General features: G+C 39.2%; 1 protein-coding gene across 2 annotated transcripts in view; it reads right to left on the bottom strand.

Moving 5' to 3' along the window:
* The window catches only part of NAV3 (neuron navigator 3), a 271,050-nt gene that overhangs the window by 199,041 nt on the left and 57,661 nt on the right, over positions 1-14,348 (bottom strand). The window lies entirely within an intron of this gene.

Here is a 14,348-nt window from a genome sequence, read left to right as displayed (position 1 = left end):
AGTCCCTAGACCAGTAGCCTACCGCCTTGTGTCCCATCCCACGTTATCCTCAGTTGTTTTCTTGGACTGTGCTGCAGGATGGCACTAATGACACCACTAGCTCCTCAGGTAACTCTGTCTGAGAAGGCTGCTACTCCAGGAGAGCCCTCACAGCTGCTTTAATCGTGCAGAGGCATGTGGCCTATTACTTTGGGGACTTCCGTTGACAGCTCTCCATTTAGTCTGCTTTTTTAGAACAAGCAAAACTGCTTTTTCTGACCTTTCCCATTAACATTCTAACTCCCTAACAAAATAAGAAGAAAAATAATTTAATCATGCTAGCTTTTTTATTTTTTTTTTTTTTAGAACAAGAAACAATTATTGCCAATGAATAATAACTATTTCATTCTGGAATACTGGGGGGTTTTTTGCCAGCTCTAACTTTTTGTTACAATAGTCAGGTGCTTATTTCACCTGCCCTTTAAATAAACCTTGCTGGTAAGGTGCTTGACTCTGCTGAGCCAATACAGCTTCTGAGCATCCTCAGAAGTACAATTTCACGTCTGTACAGATCCTTAATGTAAAAACCTGGGATAGCTATGGACAGACTGTAAGTGCTGCCAAAATAGGCAGCTGCTGAGTGGGAGTTCTGAGGATGGTAATGATGGATATAGGCACCTAAAATGCAAGTGAGGTGGGTCATAGGAACATAAATTCTTCGGGGGAGGAGGGAAGGTCGTATTTCATATTTCAGGAATTACTGTACAAAGGATATCCTTTGTTAAAAGTCCAACCATTTACTACATTATTTAGTGCATAAGTATGGAACAGAATAGACTTCCAAAGAAGTTTTTCCTTAAATTCTTACAGTTGTTCTTGAAGGCCACTGATAATAGAGGATTGCCTTTTTTAGTAGGACTTGTTGAATGTCTCTCATTCTGGATGGAAATGTAAGGAGAAATGTTTTGGAGGAACTTCCAGAAAACATATAGAACCCTAACACATTTTTATTAATTTTTTTGAAGAATTTACACATTTGGGAACTACAAGTTGGAGTGGAAAGTGAAGTTTGAAATTTTATCAAACTGAAGTACCTCTCAAGTTGTGCAGTCCCACAGAAAGCTTTCTCAAACATTGCACCAGATGGCTTTGTTATCAGCTTCCCTGGACAGGTTCATATTACTTCACTATCTGTAATAAAATCCCATACTTACCTCAACGCTTCATTTTATGTCATTGCCATTATCTTGTTACAGGTTATAATGGTATTGGCATTATCTGCCTAATAATTATTCCTGAGTCACAGCAGTAAAACTCTTCTAAGTCTCAAGCTCTGATCTCGAATCTGCTGAACCACTTAAGTTTCATCTGTGTCTCTCACTGAAAAAGATGTTCCATACATTAAAGAAGAATGAAAGTGGGCAAATGGCTTCTCTAGTGTGTGGTTTTATAGTAAAACAATCCCAACTCAGCTAGATAGATTTAAGTGAGTCTCTCCTGAAATGTTATTTATACCTCTATTGTGTAGATGAATGTACTATATTTCTTCAACTTCAAATCCACAGAAGTATTCTCTTATAAACAGTTACTTATACCACAGTGCAGAACAGGTGACTTTGGTACATGTCAAACAAACTTGCAGGATTTGAATCCCCAAGGAACACTGTAAAATGTCTGAAACTACTGTAGTAAAATACATACTCTAGCATATGAATGATAAAGGGTCTTGTATAGTAAGCCATTAAAACATATTACATCCTAAAAATGGTATTTAAAATGTTCACAATGATACTCAGTGATACAACACAGTCCTGTAAATAATTATTTTAAGAACAGGATTTTTCAATTAATTGTGTTAGTATGCTCCAAATTTCAGTCGCACAACAGCCACAGTGATACAGAGGGCACATGACAATACTGCATAATCAGCCTTGCAATGATGTTTAACCAAAAAACTGTTCCCAGAATAAGGAAACCAACTGAATTTACCTGATGTGAAGCAAAGGTTATTTAAAAATGATAGCATGCACATATAATTGCATGTTGTCCGCTCTTTGCAAAATAGATGTTTACAAGTTTACTGGACACTTAATTTTACATGAGAGGTTCACGGATGTCCTTCAGCAGTTACTAGGTAAAACATTTTTCTATAAAAGCACAAAACCCCACAACCTACACTTTGCATTTGGATGGATTTTTTAGCTTGTGCTATGAAAGCCTAAAGACCCAAGAAGAAAGCCAAGACTTGAAAAAATTTCTTAAATCCACAGGTAGATAGTATGGTTATCATCTAATTGTTTTAGCTATATATATTCCAATCATTGAATATGCACTGTATAAGCAGAGTTCATGAAGAATTTAATAACTGAATGAATAGCAAGACCACGTGCAGAGGAGCTACAAAAATTAGTGAAGGTGTGATGCTGGAGCACAGCTTATAGAGTTGCGCAAGTCCTCTGCTGTGTGCACACCCCTCTTGGTGGCCTTCATGGGAACACGCAGTGCAAACACCTCAGACTAGTTATGCCTTGCCCAGTTTCTTACGCCATTTATTCAACTGACTGGACCATCTGAATTTGGCACAAGCAAGCCTTTTTTGTGGAAAGCTGTCAGAATCTCAGTTTGCAGGGAAACCCAAACACTTCTAAACAAACGTCATATATTTATTCACTCAAAGTCAGGAGGCAGAACAAAGCCTTAAAGCAACAAACAGTTTTCTTTTTTTCATTGCCTAAGTTTTCAATGATGTTCCTTGAAAGCATTTGTAAAATCACTTCAGGCTGTTCTCTATTTCTGGCTGGAAGGTGCTGGCTCCTGGCCTCCTGTCACTGTGACCATGGAGTTTTTAGAGAGCCATGCCAGACACAACATGGCCTGGTTCACTCCAAACCTGCCCACGTGCCCCTCGTGGGGGAAATGGCCCCTTAAACCCTGAAGCAGTCCATGGGGATCCTGGAGCTGCAGGGCCTCTGTATGCACCTCTCCTGGGTGAGCAGATTGGAAGTGCTCTGTCCCTTTGAACACCACATCCGCTTTTGTAAAAAGCCTCAGGAACCTTTCAAAAATAGTATTTATCCTATTTGTGTCCTTCTGTATCTACCAGCCCTTAGTGATGCTTCTCCTTCCTAGCACCACCATCTTTAAGCTTTAGCCCTTTGATCTTACCCTCTTCACTCAGCTTTGGGAAGAGTAAACTGCCCTCAGCCTGGAAAGAACCAAGACAGAAAATATTTCCTAATAATTACTTCTCCTTTTTTTGCATGAAATATTATTTTTGCCATCACTTTGCCTTTGTCATTTGGTTCCTTTAAGACATTCATTAAGGTAATCTGAGGGACAAATACTATTAAAAAAACCCCTATAGCTATAATTACCTGGTAGCAGATAAAACTATGCATGTCAAAAGCAGTAAACTGCACGTAAATATAGAAAGCACCTAAGAGACAAGAAAAAAGAATCCAACCGACAATACTTCTTGTCATACTCTGATGAGAAAGTTCAGGAGCTATGGCACTGCAGTAAGGACAGAACTTATATATGGTCTTACCTTTAAGCCAGAATAAGAGTGGTTCTTGAACACTTTGCTGACCTCAAAACATCTTCTTGTAGAACTGTTTTGTATTCTGTATAGTAATGTAAGCCTACTTAGAACAAGCATTTTTTTCAACTACTTTTCACAGATTCTTTAAAAAGCAGTCTACTGATTCATGTAGGTCTGCTGTACGAAGTGTTGTAAATCTTAACACAAGAAGGGAGTATTTCATATGGTACCAAATATTGAGAACTAAGAAAGAAAACAATTAGGAAAGAAGATATCCTTTCATCAAAGATCCTTATATGAAAGGTCCTTATATCCTTATATCATCACTGTTTTTTCCCTTAAGAGAGAAGTTTGTTATCTCTTAAGAGGTCTCTCTGAAGATATCTCTAAATTAAGAGATAAGGTATATCTCTAAGAGACAGCTAAGCACACAGTTTTGCTTGGAAAAAAGGCAAATGCAAGGCCTCTCAGAGATTCAAATAAGTTTGGCAGAATGACTTTGTTAAAATTGGTTTGGTTGAGATGATGGACAAAGAAAAAAAAAGAGCTGACTAGAAGAAACAGAGACAAAACTCAAGAACAGACAAACCACTGCAGAAAAACAAAATCACAGAATAACCTGAAGAGTATCAATGTGCAGAATAAATAAACATTTCATGTTAAGGGTATGGCTGAAACAATCTTGGGATATGGGCAAGGGGATCGCCCCAGATTATTTGGGTTTTTTCCTTTTAAGATAGCAGGGTGTCCTAAGTTCATATAAGGCAGAAAATGGCACTTAAAATTCCTCATTTTTTTCCTTCTGGTGGGAATAACCTACTAAGATATGAAATTTTTACTAGCTGCTCAAGTCAAAGGCTTAGCAATGTATTTCAGTAAGTCCGTTTACCGGTAGGACACCCAATGTCATCATGTCAAGCACAGGCAAGATCCTCTTCACTTCCCTCAAGAATGTACAACTGCAGCATATACTGATGCAAAAAATAAATAACATTCCTCTCCTCCAAATGACTTAAGTTATATTCATATGTTTCCAATTGGATCTTTCATTAAAATTTCTGGCTTTTGGCCTCCTCCTATCTGTACCACAAGAAATCAGAAATAGCTCCACTGAAGACAACATAAAAACAGAAGGATTTTTGCATTTAGGGTAAGAACTAGGGCCTGGAGCTAAACAAACCAACTAACCAACCAACCAACCAATCTCCCTTTGGCACTGCTGCACAAATGGAAGTGTTCATCACAGCTTATTGTAAGCTTATGGTACTAATGAGTATCTGATTTCCTGTCTTGTTTGCAGATACTTAAAAAGCTGACTTGTTTCTACATTGGATCAATTGCTTCACTAACACCATTCAAAACTTTGTCCTGCCCTAACCCTTTTTCATGTGGAATTAGGTGGTATGAACTGCTTTCCCTAACACTGTCATCTTTGCTAGGCATCAAAATCAGTTCAAGGCAGGCAGACGAAGTCCAGCACTCCCAGAAGCACAGCAAAAGCTGGGAAGGGAGCTCTCGCGACTGGGGTGGCACTGAGGCCACGGGGTGACTCAGGGGAAGCACTGAGGTGCAGGACGTGCAGTGACTAACCATGGAGGGGAAGGAATGTCACCTCCCACCCCCACATCATGCAAGTCATGAATCCCGGAGCTTAATGACACAGAGGATGAAGGGGAGCAATAGCAGCAGGCGTTTACACAGGAAGGGACCTCTGGAAAAGCTGGGCTCCATCCAGCAACTGCACATATTCCCGGCTCAGTCCTCTCTGCTGCTCCCATAACTGAGCGGCTCAGATCAATTGATACACCAACTAATTGCAATGGAATATATCAAAGAATATATACCTTGCACAACTATGCTGCAATAGTTCTGAGTTTTACATATTTATTTACATATGCATATTCCATTTATATATGCATATATGCATATTCCATACTGTCTGGTATGGAAATAAATATGGCTGATCACTTAAAGTCGGTAGTATTTAGGGACAAGATAATTTCATCCAAAATGCAGGCATCTAGCCTGAGGTGAGCATCTAGGCTCCACCAACAGTTCATACCAGAGAAACAGGAAACTATGAAGCAGCTTAACCCATGCAGGAGCCTGACACAAGAAGAATGAATTCCTCTCTGAAGATGCCTTTAAATAACCATGAAAGTGACCTAGAGGACTAGTTTAAATTAAATTCCTAATTTTTCGATGACAAAAATTAGTAAGACTAATCCCACCTGTAGTGCACAACTATCTTAAAATTCCAACATTGACTCTGTGGTTGGCTCTGGAAGCATCTGGCTAAATGTTTGTAAGTGGAATAGGGGGATCTATAGAAAGAAACAGCGCACCGCAGATCCCGTTCCTCACAGTTCTACTTCTGGTGAAATCTGTGCAAATTTATGTGTTGATTTCTACTGGGGCAAGACTGAATGGAGTATGCCTGTTCTGGATTGAATTGTTCCTGCAGAGGGGCAGCAGGAATTTGCGAAGTAGGAGCTTGTAGAGATGCAACCATTCCAGGAGGGGCACACTGATTCCCTAAACATCCACATCTCACTTTCTTGTTTTTGTTTTTCTAGCTGCACAATCAAAAAGCATTCCAGGCCTGGCACATATATTGGTATAAACAAGCTGGTCACACATTCAAGTAAGCGTACACATATTCAGTAGGAACTGAAGGCTAGGTCTAAAAATACAGGAAGAGTTGTTGAGAATAAGATTTCATAATGTGGCAAGACCTCTGGTTTTGGGCTTATCACGCTGAAGGAGGTGATATGGAGATTAACAAAGTAAGAATGCATACACATCTAACTAGGTGCTTAATAATTAAATGCTTAAATAAACCTCTCCCTCCCTGATGGCAGTAGCTCCTTGTTATTCTGGCATCCCAGCACCCTGGCCTCCAGTATATTGCTGCTCGCAACATCTTCCTTGCCAGCTACCTAACCCCATTAGGTATTACTGTATCTTATCAGAAATGCAAGGTAACAAAGATGCAACACATGCACTCATCTATACTAAATATCTGCAATATATTAAATATTACCAATTCATCTATGTGCCAATTTAGCTCTTTTTTTAAACTTTTTTTCTTTAAGATTAGCAAATGCACTGGAATAGAATTTGAAATACATCAATATAATGTAGTATGAAGCGAATACTTAAAATGATTTCAATTTTGAGGATAAAAAAACCTCACTATTCTGAAGACAGACATAAAACCATCTTATTCATAATAAGGCACGACATAAGGTGCATTTAGTGATCCAGGTCCCATTCTGAGGTCCTAAACATGTCTTTACACCACAGCTTTATGGAAGCTAAACCCATCCTGATCAAGTTTCCAGATTGCACTGCAAAGGCCCAGTTTGCCATTTCTATTTTAGGCTTTTGGGCAACTCTAACTGCTTTCAGTTCTGGACAAACACAACAGGGCTATTCCTTTTCTACACATAATTTATTATAGGCATGCATTAAACTTAGACCACCTTTTGGGAAACACTGAGATTAAATCTTACAGACAAAACATCACCATGCTGCAGCAAAAATCAAATAGCACACTGTCAACAGTGTTAACCTGATGAAGCATAGAAATGCAGTCAACTGCTTCTACCAAGATCACTTTATTCCATCTATGGAAATAAAAAACTAGAAATGAGAAATAAAGTAACAGCAGTAAATTACTCTAGAACTATCCATCCTTTCAATATAAAAATATAAACATGTCAAGCAGTATAAATACACTTATATGACATACACAGAGCACATACAGATGAACACAATAAATTGCTTTCATTCTCCTCTGATCCTGAGCCAGCACTGTATCAGGCCAATATTTTGGCATTAATTATTGTAGCCTTAAAACTGCTCCACCTTGTGCCAGCTGCCTAAAGCATCCTGTAGTTCTTACAAATGATGGGGCTGCAAGCTGTCCCCAGTTACATCACCTCTACCTCACCTACCAGCAGTCATGGTGCTCCATGGTCAAAGGCCCACTAGACTGGCTGTCCTTCCCAGGGCCCCCACGGAGTGATAACCATCTTATCTGGTGCTAGTGCTGCTCTGGGTCCTGCCAAGTCTGACCTAAACTGCATTACTGCATTACTCATCTGATTAGACAATAATGCAACGTCCAGAGTCCGGCACTGGGGGGGAATGTATTCAGGGAAAGGGTCATACTTTGATGTAGTGTTTTCAGCTTCATTTAAACAGTGCATACATACATAACTAAAGCTGCTGATAAGCTTTATTTTAATGTAAAGCCTTGGTGAGAGAAAGGGAAGGGAATTATGAGTGCAATTAGCTGTGATCCATTAAAATATCAATGCCAACTTTTTGAACAAATCAATAATTTACTAGAAGAAATGTTCCCAGACTGGTTTCCTAGGACATTTGTTTCCAGGCACACATTTTATTTACACAAAGGAAAACCCCTACGAGCATGTAAAAATTCCTACCTTTGTAGACAAAGAGGAACTGTAGGGTTCTTGCTGTGTGTTTGTTTGTTACACTGTGTACAAGGAAACTGCATACAATTTGTGGTTGCTTCTTGAAAGAAGCACTCAAATGCCTAAATGAGAGTGAAAAGTAGAAGGAGTATGATAAAAGCCACTATTAAGTGGCATCTTAGATTCTTATGGGAGTGGTGTATTTTCTTGGCTTGGATTTTTGGCAGAAAGAATCTGGAAAGGTTTATTTGGTAAAATCTGGCGTCCATATATATTTTCAATTGCAGAGTGTTTCACATGGGCTAAGAACTACATCAGATCGCTCACAGCCAAGGAAAAGTATGCTATGTTGACATCCACTTACACTGACAACGGAAGTGTTTCAGATTGCGGGAAAGAATGGCATTATTATCCCAAGACATACCGAAGAGGTAACTTACTGACATATGCTGACTTCTGTTGACATGCAGCTGTAACCCTTTTCCTACCTTCAATTTCCTTTTCAAAACGGTGGCATCCTCTGAACAGCAGCAATTGCACTTGTTGCCGGACTCTCGTTCTCCTGACTGTCCCCACACCCTCATTCACTATTGCTTCAAGAGCACTTCTGATTGAGCCATTTTGCACTTCAAAGCCACAGATGGTTACAAAACTTTATTAACTCTAAAGGGACTCTTTCAAGAGAAGCTTTATGTAAACAAAATGTGTGGCATCCATAACCAGCTCAGAGCCATAGCATATTCTAAACAGGTGCCTTTAGCCAACAGCATATATTTGCCATTGCAACTTTAACAATCCAGAGTATAACCCATGACATCCTATAAAAAAAACTATTTTATTTTCAATACCTAACATTCCTTTTCACATCAGACCAAAATCAAGTATAAAATGAGATAATCAACTCTGTACTTCTAGCTAAAAGGGTTAATACAAGTACCTAAATGGCATATGAATAAATCTATTGACAAACCACCCAGGACATATTGTAAGACAGAATCTCATCAAAGATGGTGTTAAAATTTTGCAGAGCGCCTGCTCCTCTGTATGGAAAATGTCAATATGAATGCAGAGCAGCCAGAGAAAGGACAAATGGACCCAAACCAGGTCAGAACTGCTTTCTCAGCTCCTGCCTTTTGAATGTGAAGCAAGCAATCCATGTTGCACCAGAAGAGGACCACTGTAAAATAAACAGATTTATCTCTGATTCTGAAGTACCATATAGGTTGTATAGAGTAAGAAATATGTTTCACATTTGCATATCGATAATAGGAATCTAACAGTCTTGCCTTGTTACATTTTTAACAGCAAAACAAGTAGAAAAACTATTATAATCAGTACAAGTTCAGCTTTTTAAAGTTTTCTGTTTCAAAATCTTTACCAGCTTATAGTAAATGTGCAGTTTCTCTCAACCTACTCAGCTAACAGGGAATGATGTTTTTGCCATTAGGCAGACCCCAGTCTACTTTGTCTTTTCTATATTGCTTGTTACTGTCATGCTATTTCATTTGGCAATATGAAAATCAGCAAGTCCCTGCAGATGTGTACAACACTGTTCTGCCAGCCAGTGATCTCCTATAAATTAATTTTAAATTAATCTTTCCCTGTGCCAGAAATGATCATTAATGGTAGACTGAAACCGAATGTTTAATACATTGGAATGCATAATCCACTGACAATTATATAGAGGACTGAAATTCAGTTCTGCATTCCTACATACTGAGTACTCCATATATGGACTTTTACACTGATTATGCAAGTAGCACAATATTAGGAAATGATGAAAATTTCCAACTCCTAAAGGGAAGTGCTGCAGACAGGGAGATGAAAACCAAAACAAACAAAAATATTAATGTCAACAACTGAACAAACAAGAGAGATATACCTGTGGAAAGAGTGAAGGAGAGGCATATACATTGCGAAATGTTTTCCAAAGAAAATTTCTGGAAAAAAAATGGGAAGAAAACTAAAGGACTGGCTAGCTGGTCTATCACCTAAAAATCCCTCAGTCTTTGAACTTGGTCACAACTCTACCTGTTTAACTTACAACCAAAGGAGATGAGGCATGGTGCTTGACAGGCCCAAATATCACAGCATATTAAAATACAGAAAAATTATAATTTTCTTTTTATTTGGTATGAGGAAATATCTGCTGCACAAATAATAAAAGGTGAACATGTTGCTTTTATTCTCTTGAAGCATAATGGAAATCCAAAGAACTGCAGCAAAGGCTGAACTGAAAATCCTGCTCTAGAAATAGCAAGAATTAATTATACTCTTAAGGCTTACTTATCTTATACTCATGAAACTGTAATATCATCAAAATACCCATCAATTTAGGGGAAAAAACCCTTTACAAAATGCATTAATCAAAAGTGAAAAAATAAAAAATAGCATGCGTACACTGGTAAGAAAAGCACTAGCTAGACAAAAGTGAACCAGGGAAAAGCAGAACTGCAAATCTTAATTCTTCCCCTATTGCCTCTTGTCCCACCCGCACCACCAGCTTCATAATTCAGTAAGAAAACAAACAAGAAGAAAGGAAGGAAACCAGGACACTATGCCAGGAATGTGTTTTTGATGAAAAAATTAGTCCTGTTTTATCCAACGGCAACATTCAAACACCTCTCAAAGCAGGCCAGATGTTGGTTGGCGCAAACGAGCAATGCGCTGCCTATGCCTTTAGTCCATTCTGCCTCTCATCATATCGGCTGTTTTCCCCTGAAGCCTCCACACTGCATCAATCAGCTCCCGACTGGAAGAGGTTTTTCACACAGCCGAACGACGTGGCTCCTTAAGCAGCTGCTGCAGCTACAAAGGCTCCTGAGCCCTTCTCATCACTCACAGCACTTTGCCTTGGCAGCACAACAGCTTGAATTTAAGGGCAGGACCCATGTACTCTGCTTGGAAACCTGTGGAACCATCTGAATATACTCAGCTCATCCATGCTTTCCCAAGAACAGCCTGCACCTTTTTATCATCGAGGCGTATCATTCATTTTAATTGCATAGAAGTTGAAGGCAAAGGAAAGCATAAGCTTTAACGTGATGAGCTTGCAAGCCCATCTCAGACAATGCCCATCAGATTGCCCTAAGGCAAGGCTGACAGAATAAGGAGTGGTACTGGGCAGGGAGCCTATATGGCAAACAACGGCTGGGGAAAGCTCAGAGCATTCAGGTAATTGTAGTATCCCATTTCCAATGTAAAATCTCAAGAACCTATACCAGAATCACTGTAAAAATAAATAAAGTGGCAGTAATTTCATTATTTCTACTCTGCCAGTTTAGAGAGTCTTGCATGATCTTCAAATTCCTTTCTCAAAATACTGTAGGGCCAATCAAGCTTTCTAAAACGCTGACAAAGATAAAAGCTCCGTATTCTGTCTCCTGCAAGAAGAACAAGAGACAGTCCAAAGCATCTTAGCCTAGCAAGGAGAAGGAAAATGGTTCATGAAACTTAATGCTCTTCTGACATCTGGAATTTACACAAAAAATTACCTCTGCCTCCCAGTAGCCTGCCCAATCTCTGCAATTACACCAGCAAGTCCTTTCTTTTTGGCTCCTGCTATGTTCCCCAAAAGGCTCTTAGAGCCAGTGCAGCATCACTAATGAGGAGAAACAACTAGAGGATTTCAACTTCCACACTGTGTCTGAAACCTGTTTCAGAAACAACAGCAGCTGTAATGATCTAAACTATAGCACTCCCCCATCCCAGAGATCCCAAAATATTCTAGAAGCAGCTAAACAAAGTACCATGTATGTTACTAATTACAGTACTAAAGCATCAAGGAGCCCTGGTATACTCCAGGATCCTCCATGCAGCTATGTAAATAGGGAATAAAAGGTCTGTCTTGCTTTATATAGTATAAGATCTAGCTACAAGGGAGAGTATTGCAGATGGATAGAAAAAGACTTATTTAGGAGAATGCCAGAAACGTCTACACTGTAAGTGCAGGTACACTCAAACAAACTGTATTTCCCTGGAAATACTCTTGAGGTGTATACGTAGTGTCTCTCAGGGAATGAACCCTAGTCTCCAGCTGTGGTGTTCGCATGCTTGTCTGGTGTTTAATTACTAACCTATACGGCAAAGTGCGGCATGATGTGGGAGTACTGAGTCAGGTCACTGGAACAGGGTCTCTACCTCGCTGAGGGCAGCACTGTTTGGGCAGGCACAGGGCAGTATTATAGGTTACTACAGTAGACAACACTCACTGCACGTCACCAGCACAATGAACATCAGGGTTACTTTAGGAATCACATTCAACATGTTTTAACACTCAAGTCGTACAGGCTTAATCAAGACCCTATAGCTTATTTGGCCTACTTAAAAGGCAGTTTGCAGGGCTAATATGATAAATATAAGAAAACTCCAAATGGTTTACATCTTATTTCCTACACAGTCCAAAAAGTCCTCCTCTTGCTTCATATTGAGATTGGAAGGAAACTAGTTCATACCTATTTTGTTGAGACTTAAATGCGTAATATATTTCTAGCTAAGAGGATTCTACTTACTCTTTTTTCTGTTCCTCACAGGAATAATTACCATGCAATCTTGTAGCATATTAATCTTGTCAGCTGGTTTGCCAAATCTCATTCATGTTTTGTCTCATTTCTTTTGGTTTATTTTTCTGCTATATTTAAATGTTATTTTGCTCTCTTGAGAAAGACCGTCCAGAGTCTTTCCAACCACGCTCATCATCTTTTGAAATTTCACTCATTCAGATTCTCACATCATGAGTGGCTTGGCACTGAACATGGTTTAATTATTATTTTAAAATATTGACAATTGAAGCCAGAAAGGGAATTGATTAACATCAGTATATCATCTAATTAAAAAGATATCTTATTTTTATAATCAGCCACCAAAAATTAACATGCTGGCATTCTGCTGAACACTCTGCTGAGCCAACACCACAAAGGCAAGGGGGAAAAGGCATGAGGAAAACAACTGCACTCCTTCTTAAACAGCAAGCCTCCTGAAAAAGAAATTTCTGAAGGTGCTGCACTCTGAGGAAATTCTCCTTTTCCAGAGCAGCAGCTGCCTATCCTAGATCTAAAACGCCAGCTGGTACACCATCTGAGAAATCACCACTGAAGCTGTTTATCAACAACATGAAAAAAAAAGCCCAGAAACTCTTTCTCAAATGAATTATTAGGATGATTTTTTTTTTTTTTTTGTGAAGGAGAAAGCTCAAATTGCCTGGAGAATGGCTGCCTGAAATGAACTGCTTCAGAAAGAGCTAAATTCTTCCACCAGTTTGTCTTTTAAAGCATGTCCCTTCCCTCCCTCCAACGCAGCTGTTCATCCTTGTAGCTCTTCCATACTTCTGAATTAAGCAGAGACACACTGTGACTGTTATTTTGACTTTCTGCCAATAGCCAGAAAACTGTGAGATAGCAAGAAGCTGGATCCTCTTTTCCTCCAGCAGGTAGAGGAGCTCTACCAAGCCCAGAAGTGGGGGTGAGGCCTCTGGGCAATCAAGTGAAGCAAAGGAGTAAGAAAAACGCAAAACAATGAGAAAAATGAATCCCACTCACTCTCCAGCAAGTGTTAGGCATCAGACAGTAGAAAAGAGCTTTCAGGGAATAAAGTAAGAATAGGAAAAAAACTGTGATTCAAATAGCCATAAGGGAGCTTTTATTTTTTTGCAACTCCTCCCCTTTGCTTACAAGATATAATCCCAGTGGTGTTTTATGCAGAGAGAACTCTTTGAGCTACCCTGTTTTTACACTCTTCTGAATCACTAGTCTCTACATGCAGATCCAAATGAATCCCAATAGGGGCCTCAAGATCCTCTTGCAAATGCACAGTTTACAAAAGAAAATGTTTGCAATACACAGTGAATGAGGTTAACTGAAAGGCAAATTATTCATCACTCAGTCACAAAATCAAATGCTATGGTCAAAATACACTGCTGTGTAAAAGTAATACATATCTGTTCTGAGGGGAAAATAAAACCCCTCTATAATACAGCAAGGTAGTAGAGAAAGTGTGCATGTGCTCTGCTCTCAATATCTGGCATTAGAGGTTGGTCTCTATAGCCGGATGTGCTGACCTTTCACAAGTGAAAGCAATTACCATACAAAGGGCAAAAGTTTTATGATGTTTTGAGCTCTACGGATGTGTGACCAAACTTAATGAAGCACTGGATTATTTAGTGTGTTAATAGAGAAACAGCTGGGTGAACCAGATTCATATTTAATTAGGAAACAGTGTCAAGACTTTGCGCCTGAAGCCACTGAAAAATTATCTGTACAATGAGTTTTGTTTAAATTGCACTACGATTTCCAGACTTGTCCCTCACAAATTTGAAAAGTGATATGACTAAGAAGAACCCTACAAAGACTACCAAGAACTTCAGTCCCATGCTCAGAAAAATATAC

Source organism: Gavia stellata, chromosome 4 (genome assembly GCF_030936135.1).
Source record: "Gavia stellata isolate bGavSte3 chromosome 4, bGavSte3.hap2, whole genome shotgun sequence".
Classification (NCBI taxonomy): domain Eukaryota; kingdom Metazoa; phylum Chordata; class Aves; order Gaviiformes; family Gaviidae; genus Gavia; species Gavia stellata.
The sequence above is the reverse complement of the archived record's forward strand: the minus strand, read 5'-3'. Positions and strand labels throughout refer to the sequence as shown.